Here is a 14,333-nt window from a genome sequence, read left to right as displayed (position 1 = left end):
AAATAAATAATGTTTGAATAATCTCCCCTTAATTTTTTGAAAAAATTACTTGCATAAGTAAATTTTTCCTACAATCCCACAAAAATCCCCAATTTTTGAGATGTAAAATCATGCCTTTAATGATTTTTCCCAGGTTTGCTCAAATTTTCATTAAACTTCAATGTTTCATCTCATTAATTCATCAATGAAACTGATTGAGCAAAGATCTTGTATATTAGCGCAAGGCAATCAAAAATTGCTCCTTTGGGGCTTGTAAATGAGCAGTGTTAAGAAGATAACAGACAAATGGGACTCTCAGTGTCCATGAAATTACACTTAAATGATTAGTAAAGACATCTGCAAAGGGTACACAATTTAAAATTCTATTAGAGCAAAGAATTCAAGAAAAGAAGAAAGGATGATTTTTTACTTATACAAGTAAAAAAATTCTGAATGCCTAAGGGACATACAACATGTACAATGTAACTAAGCCAATTTTTTTTACCTATACAAGTAAATAAAATTCACTTGTATAAGTATCCTACAAATTTACTTATATGTGTATATTTTTTTTACTTCTTCAAGTAAATAAAATACACTTGTACAAGTAGTACCCCTGACTGTAGGAATGATAAAGTAAACTCATTTTCATGAATGACAATCAAACAGCGTCTACTTAAAGCACCAATGCATCGTTCCAGTTAGACCAAAACAATTAAAGTTTCATATTTTCATTAGCTTATTTTTCAGAAAATTATCTGTATGCATCTTCAGCTTGTATAACTTAATCTTGTATATTCCTGCTGTTTCAAACAGTAGACGGATAAACACACGACTATATTTGCCACTGAACATTAAATATTCAATAAAAATTTGGCTTCTTTCAATAATGAATGCAAAGAGAATAAATGCATGTGCATCATATCATCTAGCAATCCCATATTATTACTGTTTATTAAATTAAATGATTTTAGGTGTAATACCACCAAATCATGGTACGTCGCATCCGGTTGCATACGAAAGTAGGCCTAAAAAAATATTCCCTTGAATTTGACAGTTGTAGAAAATTAACCCTGCATTTCAATGCACTTAAATTTTTCTGAGTCGTAAATATGTATATTGGAAGTCTGAAAGCATCATTCTTTTTTTATTTGATGGTCTTATAAAATATTTTGGAACGTTAAGGTTACATAGTTACCAAAGCAGGTAACCAGTAAATAATAGTGTAAAAATTGGGTTGTTTACTTCCGGTGTTGGGTACTATCTTATATGCAATGAAATGTAGTGTGAAATTTTCACTGTATCACTGGAAAGGATTAAACTTTATACATGTACATGCAAAGTATTTCTTTAGTTGAAATAAAGGTAAATACTGTACAATTTTTTTAAAAGTGCCAATTTAACAAAGACTAATAGGGAAAAATCAATGGTGGTATAACACCTATTTAGGGAAACTACATGTGCACTATTGACCTTATTGTACTTTCATTTTTAAAAGTTATTAATAAACCAGTTCATACATTGTAAACATGGACTTTTCGGAATGGATTTAGACACTGAAAGCACGTTTGAGGTAAAATTGCCTTGAAATGGGGGTTTACGGGTGTTTTCTAAGTAAAATGGGTGGACAGACAAAGCTGTATTTAGATTATTGTGTTACATTTTAAATTACCCTTACAGTTTTGTTTATACAACATGTGAATTTTTTATTTCAGTGTAAACCATGTTCTGAAGAGCATTTTGTTGAAAATTTTTATATGTGAAGTGGTCAGCAGATGACACTTCAGCATTAGAGTAAGTATCAACTATTGTCATGTTTTTTTGTTGTTTTGGCCGCAAAAGTTTACAATTTGCCATCGTGCCGTCTTCATTTTGCACAGACAATAAATCATCTAAACACTTATTTGCCCTGGATTTATACACATCAGAATCCAGTTTCACATACTTAAACTTTATAATTCTTACCAATATATTTTTTGTACCAGCATTCCAAGGGACATAACCCTTTTTAAAAACATTTTGAGGTATTTTTCTATTACTCTTTCTCCCCATTTTCTAATATAAAATACAAGAAAGAGGACTTTTTTGTGTAAATCTATTAGAAATATACTGTTATGAGTAAATAAAAAGACTTTGATACCAGTAACAATAAATGATTGACTGAAAGGGAACCGTTATTTGTCACACTAGGGGAACAGACCAAAAACTCAAGTTACACAGAAGGCCTTATTGAAACTTCCGTGTAGACTGTTAACATTTATAGAGACAGTTCTATCAGCTAAAACACTTTAATTATTGATTTAACATTACATTTATTTCATTTTTGTGGGAAAATAATCACATTTATTTTATTTGTTAGACAAAAGATATTAAGTTTTGATGATATTTTGATGATAAAGGAAGGATGGAGGAAAAATGGACCAAAACAGACTAAAACAGACCTTCAAATGAACTCTAAAAGGTGCAATAAAATTGTTTATCATCTTAAAGTTGTCTTTTGTATTCTATTTAATTGTTTGAATGCATAGATCATGAGTTTATGATCAGATATTAGTCAACACTGCATTTTATAATGATACACTGAAATAAGTGTGAAGAAATTTGACTGAAATTGCCGTAGGATATGGCCTTACATTATAGTGATTTTCTCTGAAACTATAGCTCTGACTGAGACAAAACTTGACAGTTATGCTTGAAATAACTTGCAATTGGAGGGAAAAAAATTACATTAAGTTTATTTGACATTTAGGTGTTCTTTAAAACAGCCCTAAAACTACCAAAACAGCATGTGTCAAACTGGTGACGTCTTCCTGGTCATATAAATCATGTGATCTATATTGCTTTTCGGCCCGGTCCAATACTGAAAAAGTATTTATTGCCAATATTGGAAATATTGGCCCTATAATCACATCATTGCCAGTCCGTATTGGAAATATTGACCCTATAATCACATCATTGCCAGCCCATATTGGAAATATTGGCCTTATATTCACATCATTGCCAGTCCGTATTGGAAATATTGGCCTTATATTCACATTTGATGTATGTAATACAGCATTCAGAACAAGTCTGTATTGAAAAAGTTGGATTATTTAATAAAAGTGTTTAAGAACTGGCTGTTTCTGTATTGGCACTGGTATAAATTCTCGGTCAGCTGTATTGCCCCTTGACCCTACAGGTCTCGAGCGGAGGCCAATACAGAAACAGCCAGTTAATAACAATATAATATATGATAAAGAAACATTAAAGTATCTATTTGTTTATGAAATAATTCTTATATCAACCTAATATTTGATTTAAAACTACACTTAACCTAAAGATTTCACCTGTTTATATTAATGATATGACCATCATCAACTCCATTGGCCCTCATCATTTTCACGGACTCTCTTATACAAAGACATAGAGCCATCACATTCACCTAGAAAGACAAAACTATTAATGAATGGCTATTATTTATTTTGATTTTATTGAACCATAAAACTAATTTTTGACTCTACATTGAATAATCCGTGAAGCGGATTATGTAAAATGTGAAGAGTCAAAAATTAGTTTTATGGTTCAATAAAATCAAAATAAATCATTGCCATTCATTATAAATAAATTTCTATCAAAAACAAGGCTCAAAGAACTTTTTATATTATTTATATTAACAATAACAAGTGTACACACATGTTGGCGTATGAATACTCAACGTCAGAGTGGGCGTGTCGCCATCAAAATTGACAACATTGAAAATAAAACTAATAATTTTAACCAATCAGAAGACAGTAAAAACACCAAATTTATTTATTAAATAATAATCTTAACTATTCATATCATTCAATTAACAATTGAAAACACCGATTAGAGCAGCTTTTTGAAAACTTTCTAATATTTATTATTGAATAACATTACAATAAAGTGGGTACTGTGTGTATTGTTTTGTGGAATTAAAAGTAAAAGAGCGATGATAAATGTAAATCGTTAAAACAGGAGTAGAATCACAAAAGCCATGATTCAGATCATGACTTTCCAATATGTCCTGGGATGACAAGGGGTAACAATTAAGAGCAATATTACCAATCATTGTATAGTACTAATTGAGTTCATAAGGCAGAAGGTGTTACAATTACATGTGAGACTAATTTTAGAGATCACTTGTAAAGAGGGATCTAATGAGATCCATTGGACTTAACAATGTTGAGATGGAGCCTGTTAATACACAAGAAATTCTTATCCAGATCTATAGTTAATATTTACAAAGTGTACTTCAAAGAAAGAGTTTAAAATTCCATGCATGTGGTTTTTTTTAATTACTCAGGCTTATATATAAGATATTTTATAGTCTGAGTTATATAGCATTCAGCGGCAGGATGATGCATCATATTTAGTTTTGTGACCCATCAAAATTGAAATTTATCATGAAGGTAGAGAAGTTATTGATTCTAGTAATGTGACATGTTCTATTAGCATGTAACTCAGATATTTATCAAAGACAGATACTAAGTACAGATTTAAGCTTTCATCTTTATTATTTTGTTAATCAAGTTGATCTTAAATATAAACTTATTCAAGTTATTGAAATATATATATATATCTCTATATCTCTGTTAATTTAAATTTATTTATATAGCAGTCGGAGAAAGGTCTGCATTTTGAAGAACAGGTTAAGATGAGGGAGCAACCATTTGATTTTATTTGTTTATTTATTTTAATTTAATTTTCTTTTTGGGGAGGGGGAGGGTATGAAAAATTTATCCTGCATTTTTTTTAGTTGTAATCTGTTTCCTGCATTTTTTGTATTTTTTGCTCTATTCATTCCAGACATTAACAAGGTGTCTGAATCGACTGTGACAGAAACATCCAGGATGAACTGGTTAGGAGTATAATAGTTCTTTGGGAAAATTTGCCATGTTTGTACTAAAAAGTAATTTTACAAACTTGAAGAAAATATGTGAATGCATATCTTTCTGTTTTGGCAAATTCTGGTCTGCTAATTCTTTGTAGCTCAGTGGTTCCCAGTAAGATGTTGTACTGTGTTTCGCATTATTTGATATAGATTTTCTTTTTGCGTATGGTTTAATACAGTTTGGGTTTATTTCAGTTTATTTTGATTCTGTAGCAAATCTTCTGTAGCTCCAGTTCCTATTGGTAATTGGCGAGCTCTTGACAAAAATTGCATTTGTGAGAATGTTATGAAAAGGAATCATTTATATTACATCTAAATACTTCAAAAGTTTTTTCTATAAACAAATCACCAAGACGTTACATTAAAAGGACAAACTTTTTACTCCTCATCGTGTAATTTTACGGTAGTTTTCTTGTTTTCTTTTCCTTTATTAAACATGTCCTTCAATGGAATTGATTTGTGGCCCAATTTGTATTAAGCGTTTGTACTTGATTATCACTTTTGTTTACGGCCGTAGTTGTCTTGTTCATTTTCAAATTTTAAAAGGTTCAAAATGAAATCATACATGTTTCCTCCCTACATGTTTCTTGGGGGAAACGTCTTTGAAAACTGTGAACTTGAGAACAAGTATAACTAAGTGACAGATGATTTAAAAAAAAATAGCGATTCTTATGTACAATGAATGGTTGTATATGCCTAAGCAATTACATAGATTATCAAAACCAAAATTTATAGTAAACAAATGCCGTAGCAGTTGTAGTTCTTTTCGGTAATCATCGAGCCCTTACAGAAACGTTGTTGGTGAGAAAGTAATTGCATGAAATCATTTCAGTTAAATCTGATCACTTCAAAATATTTTTAAGTTAACTAATCACAAAAAACGTTAAATTAAAATGAAAACATGTTTTCTCCTTTTAAAAGAGTAGTTTTATGATAGCTATCTTGTTTTCTTTTGCTTTATTAAATATGTCCTTCACCGGAATTGATCTGTGGCCCAATTTGTATTCAGTGTTTGTATTTGATTATCACTTTTGTTTACGGCCGTAGTTGTTTTGTTCATTTTCAAATTTTAAAAGGTTCAAAATGAAATCTTTTTTTTCTTCTTCTTCTTCGGAAGTCCACCCTATTTACAGGGTCACCGCATTAAAAATATCCTAGTTTTAGATAATTTTTAAAAAATGCGTAGTTATTTATAAAATATTAAAAAATTGATAGGTTTAAATAAGTAACTTAGTTTTAGTAAAACAAAAATGATTAGGATAAAAGGTAAAACCTTGTATTCACACTGTACAGATAATACTACCATAATGATTAAAACACTGATTAATTCAAAATAAAAAAAACAAGAATGTGTCCATAGTACACGGATGCCCCACTCGCACTATCATTTTACATGTTCGCTGGACCACGAAATTGGGGTCAATACTTTAATTTGGCATTCAAATTAGAAAGATCATATCATAGTTAACATGTGTACTAAGTTTCAAATTGATTGGACTTTAACTTCATCAAAAACTACCTCGACCAAAAACTTTAACCTGAGCTTCACACTATCTTTTTCTTTCTTCAGTGGACCATAAAATTGGGGTCAATACCTTAATTTGACATTAAAACTAGAAAGATCATATCATAGGGAACATGTGTACTAAGTTTCAAATTGATTGGACTTCAACTTCATCAAAAACTACCTCGACCAAAAACTTTAACCTGAAGCGAGATGAACGGACGAACGAACGAAAGAACGGACGAACGAACGGAGGCACAGACCAGAAAACATAATGCCCCTTTACCATGGGCTCCAATTTCATGGCATATGCAACTATTACAGTCATAATAACGTTCGATAACTCTGCATGTGACTGGTTCAATTAGGATTTTTTTACTGGTTACCTGATGAATTATTTAAAGAAAATTTTTCTTTTATGAATATAAAATAATATTGCACAGAATTTCATTTAAAATCGGACAACACTAACCGGCATAGGTATTGTCAAAACATGCATCTACATGGGTATTGTCAAAACTTACATCGTGATTAGGTGCCATGTTTGTTTTCTTTGATCACGTTGATGTTATGACTTAATTAATATCTCCTTAATCTAGCTATGTTTAAGGCTATTCTTATAGTTACAATAACGTGTCATATTTAATTGCAATATAAACAGTGAAAATAAATTGAATTATGTGCATTAACAAAATAAGTGTCGAACATCCTCTACGTTTGAAAATTATTTGTTCGCCATTTTTCAAAATTTTATAAAAATAACAACAGCATGTTGAAGCTTGATAAAAAGGAACCAATGTTCGATTACATGCTGCTTTAAGGTAAGACAATGACTGAAAACGCGAGCATCCAACAGTTATTTAATTTTCATTGTAAAAATCTTACAAATAATATTTTTACCATGTCGCCCCACGCTGTCAATTTGGTCGCCATCTTGAAAAATAATAGCAGATTTTCTGAAAATAGCTTATTTTCAAATCAATTTGGAAGGGACATACTAGAAAATTAAACTATTCTATATACGATATTTCAAATATTTATGAATATAATAATAAGCACAAAGACCCACAATTATTCCATCTGTTTTGTTTAAATCGCAATTTAAGGTTAAAGACGACAGAAAATCCAATATTTATCGTAGTTGTATGATTTAACAGTGTGAACTATCGAGGCAACAAGACAAATTTTCAAAAGCATTTGGAAGGGAGAAGATCAAAATTTAAACTATTCCAAAAGGAATATTTATATTTCTAAATACATGAGGAATTACTACATAGACCCACACTTTTAGTATCATGAACTTAAAGTAATGTATTTCAACGATTCCAGAAAGCCCTATGCATTTCTATACAATTTACTTGGACTTGATACGGGTGATGTGTGACGTCACAAAAGTCACGTGATGACTGCTATAGTTGGATATGTCCACTGAAAAAAGAAAAAGATAGTGTGAAGCTCAGGTTAAAGTTTTTGGTCGAGGTAGTTTTTGATGAAGTTAAAGTCCAATCAATTTGAAACTTAGTACACATGTTAACTATGATATGATCTTTCTAATTTGAATGCCAAATTAAAGTATTGACCCCAATTTCGTGGTCCAGCGAACATGTAAAATGATAGTGCGAGTGGGGCATCCGTGTACTATGGACACATTCTTGTTTTTTTTATTTTGAATTAATCAGTGTTTTAATCATTATGGTAGTATTATCTGTACAGTGTGAATACAAGGTTTTACCTTTTATCCTAATCATTTTTGTTTTACTAAAACTAAGTTACTTATTTAAACCTATTCAATTTTTTAATATTTTATAAATAACTACGCATTTTTTTAAAATTATCTAAAACTAGGATATTTTTAATGCGGTGACCCTGTAAATAGGGTGGACTTCCGAAGAAGAAGAAGAAAAAAAAGATTTCATTTTGAACCTTTTAAAATTTGAAAATGAACAAAACAACTACGGCCGTAAACAAAAGTGATAATCAAATACAAACACTGAATACAAATTGGGCCACAGATCAATTCCGGTGAAGGACATATTTAATAAAGCAAAAGAAAACAAGATAGCTATCATAAAACTACTCTTTTAAAAGGAGAAAACATGTTTTCATTTTAATTTAACGTTTTTTGTGATTAGTTTACTTAAAAATATTTTGAAGTGATCAGATTTAACTGAAATGATTTCATGCAATTACTTTCTCACCAACAACGTTTCTGTAAGGGCTCGATGATTACCGAAAAGAACTACAACTGCTACGGCATTTGTTTACTATAAATTTTGGTTTTGATAATCTATGTAATTGCTTAGGCATATACAACCATTCATTGTATATAAGAATCGCTATTTTTTTTTAAATCATCTGTCACTTAGTTATACTTGTTCTCAAGTTCACAGTTTTCAAAGACGTTTCCCACAAGAAACATGTAGGGAGGAAACATGTATGATTTCATTTTGAACCTTTTAAAATTTGAAAATGAACAAGACAACTACGGCCGTACACAAAAGTGATAATCAAGTACAAACGCTTAATACAAATTGGGCCACAAATCAATTCCATTGAAGGACATGTTTAATAAAGGAAAAGAAAACAAGAAAACTACCGTAAAATTACACGATGAGGAGTAAAAAGTTTGTCCTTTTAATGTAACGTCTTGGTGATTTGTTTATAGAAAAAACTTTTGAAGTATTTAGATGTAATATAAATGATTCCTTTTCATAACATTCTCACAAATGCAATTTTTGTCAAGAGCTCGCCAATTACCAATAGGAACTGGAGCTACAGAATCAAAATAAACTGAAATAAACTCAAACTGTATTAAACCATACGCAAAAAGAAAATCTATATCCAAAAATGCGAAACACAATACAACATCTTACTAGGGAACCACTGAGCTACAAAGAATTAGCAGACCAGAATTTGCAAAAACAGAAAGATATGCATTCACATATTTTCTTCAAGTTTGTAAAATTACTTTTTAGTACAAATTTCCCAAAGAACTATTATACTCCTAACCAGTTCATCCTGGATGTTTCTGTCACAGTCGATTCAGACATACCTTGATAATGTCTGGAATGAATAGAGCAAAAAATATTAAAAAAATGCAGGAAACAGATTACAACTAAAAAAAATGCAGGATAAATTTTTCATACCCTCCCCCTCCCCAAAAAAGAAAATTAAATTAAAATAAATAAACAAATAAAATCAAATGGTTGCTCCCTCATCTTAACCTGTTCTTCAAAATGCAGACCTTTCTCTGACTGCTATATAAATAAATTTAAATTAACAGAGATATAGATAGATATATGAGACAATATCTGAAAAAGTCTAGTTTTTGGCAATAAGAAAAAACAAAAAAAAATTCTTTAGACCCGGTATTTTAATAGCACAAATCGAAGAACACACATTGGGGATCTAGGAACTGTTGTCTGTAATTCAAATACTTGTTTAATAAGGAAACAATGGCAATTTAAAAAATGGTACAAAAAAATCCAGTTCTTTCCTGTTACCAAAGTGAATCAATTTTAAAAAGTTTCTAATGGGAATAAGGAATAAGTTTAAGACACTATTTGTGGTTTACTAGTATATCCTGCAATAGTTTATCAAATGACAATTATTGATTTTAGCATTTGCAATACAAAAGGTTTAGAAATATACTTAAATATAGTCAGATATGTCGGTAACATGAAAGAATCTTGAGTAACAGGACAACGGTAACAGGACAGAGTTGGTAACAGAAAGGATTTTTCTGCTTTATTTTAAAGTTTAAGAAAAATAAATCATTTTAGATTGGTCACAATTGGAAGATAACAGCAAACAATGTCATTTATCCTTTGAAACTGTATTTGCAAGATGAAAAATCTGCCCAGGTAATGAAAAATTCTAAAATAAATTCCTTTCTGTTACTATCTACTATTATACTAGAATTGCACAATGTTCTCTGCTGTTATCAAAAGCAAAAAACCTATTTTTTATTCAATATACTGTATATTATTTTGAAATTTATTTGATATGGGGGTGATAACTTATATTAAATGAAATGGTTGGCATATAGTAGATTAACTGTTCGATTCTTCAGTGAAATTGTCTTGAACATCCTTCCTGTTACTGGTGATGGTTATGCTGTTACTTTTGATCAGGTAACATGACAGAACGTAACAGAAAGGAATTACGCGATAGTTTTTGTCCTATTTATCACATTAAATGTAAGTGTATTTCCTGTGACATATAACTTTTAAAACGATGATATAAAAACACACTTAATGTTGTGGTGCACACTTAAAAATATTCTCAGAAAGTGTGAAAAAAGGCTATAACAGGATAGAACACCAATAAGTATTTTTCTATAAATTCTTACCTTGGATGGGCTTGAATTTTCAAACCTGGCCGCCTTTCCAACTATTTTTTTGTACTAATACATTCAGGGAATGATGCTCTTCACAATACATAATGGGAAAATAACTCTTGGTCTTGTAAACGTTTCCACAGGTAAAAAAAAACCAGTGGTAACAGGAGGGAAATCACCCCTGGGGACAAATTTTTTTTCTTTTAAAATTTGCAAAATTTTATTACATGCTATAGTTATAATATAAAAAGACAAATAAGGGGCAAGTTTATTAAATAATATATCATATATGTGAGAATCGGACGCCTGTTTAATTAATTTGGATATTATTTGAATGATTTAGTTTTCAAATAAACACAGGGGACAACATGATTTTAGGGGGGGTTGAACATTTAAATTACAATATTTTATTGGAAAAAATATAAGAATGAGTGTTTAATTGGCAGGCCATGGTGCATTATATAATTTAGTTTATACTAAAACTTAAAATTTTCAAAAAAGATGGTCGAATAAAAAAATAATTGCTGGTGAAGTGCGGGACATGGAAATTAGACTTTTTCAGATATTGTCTCATATATATATTTCAATAACTTGAATAAGTTTATATTTAAGATTAACTTGATTAACAAAATAATAAAGATGAAAGCTTACATCTGTACTTAGTATCTGTCTTTGATAAATATCTGAGTTACATGCAAATAGAACATGTCACATTACTAGAAACAATAACTTCTCTACCTTCATGATAAATTTCAATTTTGATGGGTCACAAAACTAAATATGATGCATCATCCTGCCGCTGAATGCTATATAACTCAGACTATAAAATATCTTATATATAAACCTGAGTAATTAAAAAAACCCACATGCATGGAATTTTAAACTCTTTCTTTGAAGTACACTTTGTAAATATTAACTATAGATCTGGATAAGAATTTCTTGTGTATTAACAGGCTCCATCTCAACATTGTTAAGTCCAATGGTGGGGGAAATTGATAATTTCAAAATTAAAATCGTCTCGTTTGTCATAGATTCTGGTACTGAGATGACTGTGTATGTCAAATTCGAGGTATAAGTCTAAAAATGAGGCTGAGGAAGCCGTGTCTGTGGTCTCTTTAATTTCTAGTTCTGGTGGGTATATTAATGGAATCCAATCAGAAAAGTTCGGATTGTTAATGGAAAGAACATCATCAATATATCTGAAAGTGAAATTAAATAACCTGGCTTCTTTGATCTTCTTGTTTTTAACAAGTGTCTGAAGGAACTCCGATTCATATGAAAATAAGAAGAGGTCGGCAAGGAGAGGCGCACAGTTCGTTCCCGTAGGAATGCCGACAATTTGTTGAAAAGGTCTACCTCCAAATTCAACAAATATGTTGTCAATAAGAAATTATAGCATACTGATCACTTGTTCCTCTGTGAAGTATGTGGCAGCAACCCACCAATGGTTTGTTTGATTCATCTGAAAATTTCAGGGCTGATAGATCTTGACCTAATGAACATTTTTACCTCCATGTCAGATTTGCTGTAAATGCTTTCGTTTTTGAGATATAACCCAAAAACTGCATTTGACCCCTATGTTCTTTTTTTAGTAACGGCGGTCATGTTTTTTGACGGATCAAAATTCGAAGCACACACTTTGTGCAGGATAATCTAAGGAACAATCATGCTAAGTTGCATTCAAATCCATTCAGTAGTTTCAGAGGAGAAGATGTTTGAAAAATTGTTAACGACGACAGACGACGACGACGTACGCCAAGTGATGAGAAAAGCTCACATGGCCTTTTAGGCCAGGTGAGCTAAAAATAGTATCTTTGTCATGTTTGTTGTCGAAATAAACACCTGCTTTATCCATTCATGTTCATCATGTTGTACATGGCTCCATCATATCAAATATACAAAGAAGATGTTTGAAGAACATGTTGCCAAAATTTATTCAACCAATTGAAGGAAGATGTCTTGTGGATGGAATTATTTATGCACTGAACTGTTATGTAGGGGTCGAATACACAGCAGCTGAAACAGAAGACAAGTTAATTTGACATGAAAAGTGTTTATTCTATTTAATATGCAAATATTAGCACAATATTATTAACATCACAAATGGTATGATATTCATAGCGTTTTGCTTATTAATGTATTGTCTTAAACATGCTAAACAGTCAGCCTTTTGTTTTTGTATGTTTAATACTCACCATGAAAATTTGTATTAAAGTTTTAATTATCTTTTGTATCAATAATTCAGTCTAGGATAAAATATATACTAATACTATTTGTATTGTTATGAAATTTCCATAGACATGATAGAGGAAAAATAGGGGAAAAACATTTCCTTAAGGGAAATTTGATGTTAAGAAATTTCCCTAGAGGAAATTTGAAGAACAAGGATTTCTTTAGAGGAAATTTGTTGTCTTGAATTTTCCTCCAAGGAAAAGTGTTTGTCAAAAATTTCCTCCAAGGAAAATTTGAAGCTACAAATTTCCTCACAGGAAAAAGTATTTCCTCAAAGAAAAAATTTGAAGCTGCAAATTTCCTCACAGGAAAAAGTATTTCCTCAAAGGAAAATTTCAAGCTGCAAATTTCCTCAAAGGAAAATGAATTTCCTGTAAGGAAAAAGAATTTCCTCTAAGGAAAAAGAATTTCCTCTAAGGAAAAAGAATTTCCTCTAAGGAAATAGAATTTCCTCAAAGGAAATAATTATGCAGGAAAAATACTTTTCCTCTGGGGGAATTGTTGAAAAAGGGGCATAACTTTTTCAACAGTGGTGCTAGAGCCCAAAAAAAATAGGCAAATATCAGGGAACCAATACCAACCAAGTTATCAACTTTATTTTGACTTAACTCCAAAAATTAAGGTGACAACTTTTGCACTCAGCGGAATTGCAAACTTGTCCCGGAGACTGTTTACTGCTCATAGAATTAAACTATTTTAATATCCTCCAAGCTAGAATAAAAACTGTCTTTACATGTTGCTTCTCAATAAGATTTAATTCACAATTGAATCCTAGCTCTTACATTATCCAATCACATTACTTGACCACCGTCACCAATTCTTTCACGATTATTTTTTTCGAGATACCCACTGCCATTTTTTACGGCGGATGACCCTTCAGGGCATTCCGATGTAATGCTTTCGCCTAAATTTCCATTATGCAAATTTGATTTGGGTTTTTAATTAATCTATATTTTTGGTCCTGGCTCTCTCGTTTTGCGGAAAAATATGAATGCCTACTCACATCCAACCAATAAGAAAAATCTAATTATTATAGAAGATTGTCCACCATGCACTTGCACTGCACTATTAATTAACTTATAGAATAGAATGATATACAAATGGATGGTAATTATATATCCATGTGTAATATACAAATATTATTATGATATGAACTAGAGTATATATATTGATTTGTATTACTACAATATATGTATGGTGTGTACAAAATGTAAGTTTGTATAAACTAAAATTTGTTCAGGGTTTTTGTATACGTTATAAGTTTTTTGACACATACCTTCTTGCATCAAGTGATACAGGTTTGTCTTCTTAAATGTACCTGTTGGATGTTCAAATTTATATACTTCAACCTAACTTTTTGTGCTATTATCCTTATCCTCAAAATGGAA

At 30.8% G+C, this 14,333-nt stretch overlaps 1 long non-coding RNA gene across 1 annotated transcript; it reads left to right on the top strand.

The window, feature by feature from the left end:
• Window positions 1-1,066: 1,066 nt before the first annotated feature.
• Window positions 1,067-2,468, top strand: LOC143072535 (uncharacterized). The gene is made up of 3 exons (XR_012977231.1): window positions 1,067-1,344; window positions 1,695-1,773; window positions 2,339-2,468. It is a non-coding gene; the product is annotated as an uncharacterized LOC143072535 (long non-coding RNA).
• The last annotated feature ends 11,865 nt before the right edge of the window (window positions 2,469-14,333 follow it).

This window comes from Mytilus galloprovincialis, chromosome 1, assembly GCF_965363235.1.
Source record: "Mytilus galloprovincialis chromosome 1, xbMytGall1.hap1.1, whole genome shotgun sequence".
In the NCBI taxonomy this organism is placed as follows: Eukaryota; Metazoa; Mollusca; class Bivalvia; order Mytilida; family Mytilidae; genus Mytilus; species Mytilus galloprovincialis.
Note: the sequence above shows the minus strand (reverse complement) of the source record. Positions and strands in the feature narration are given on the sequence as shown.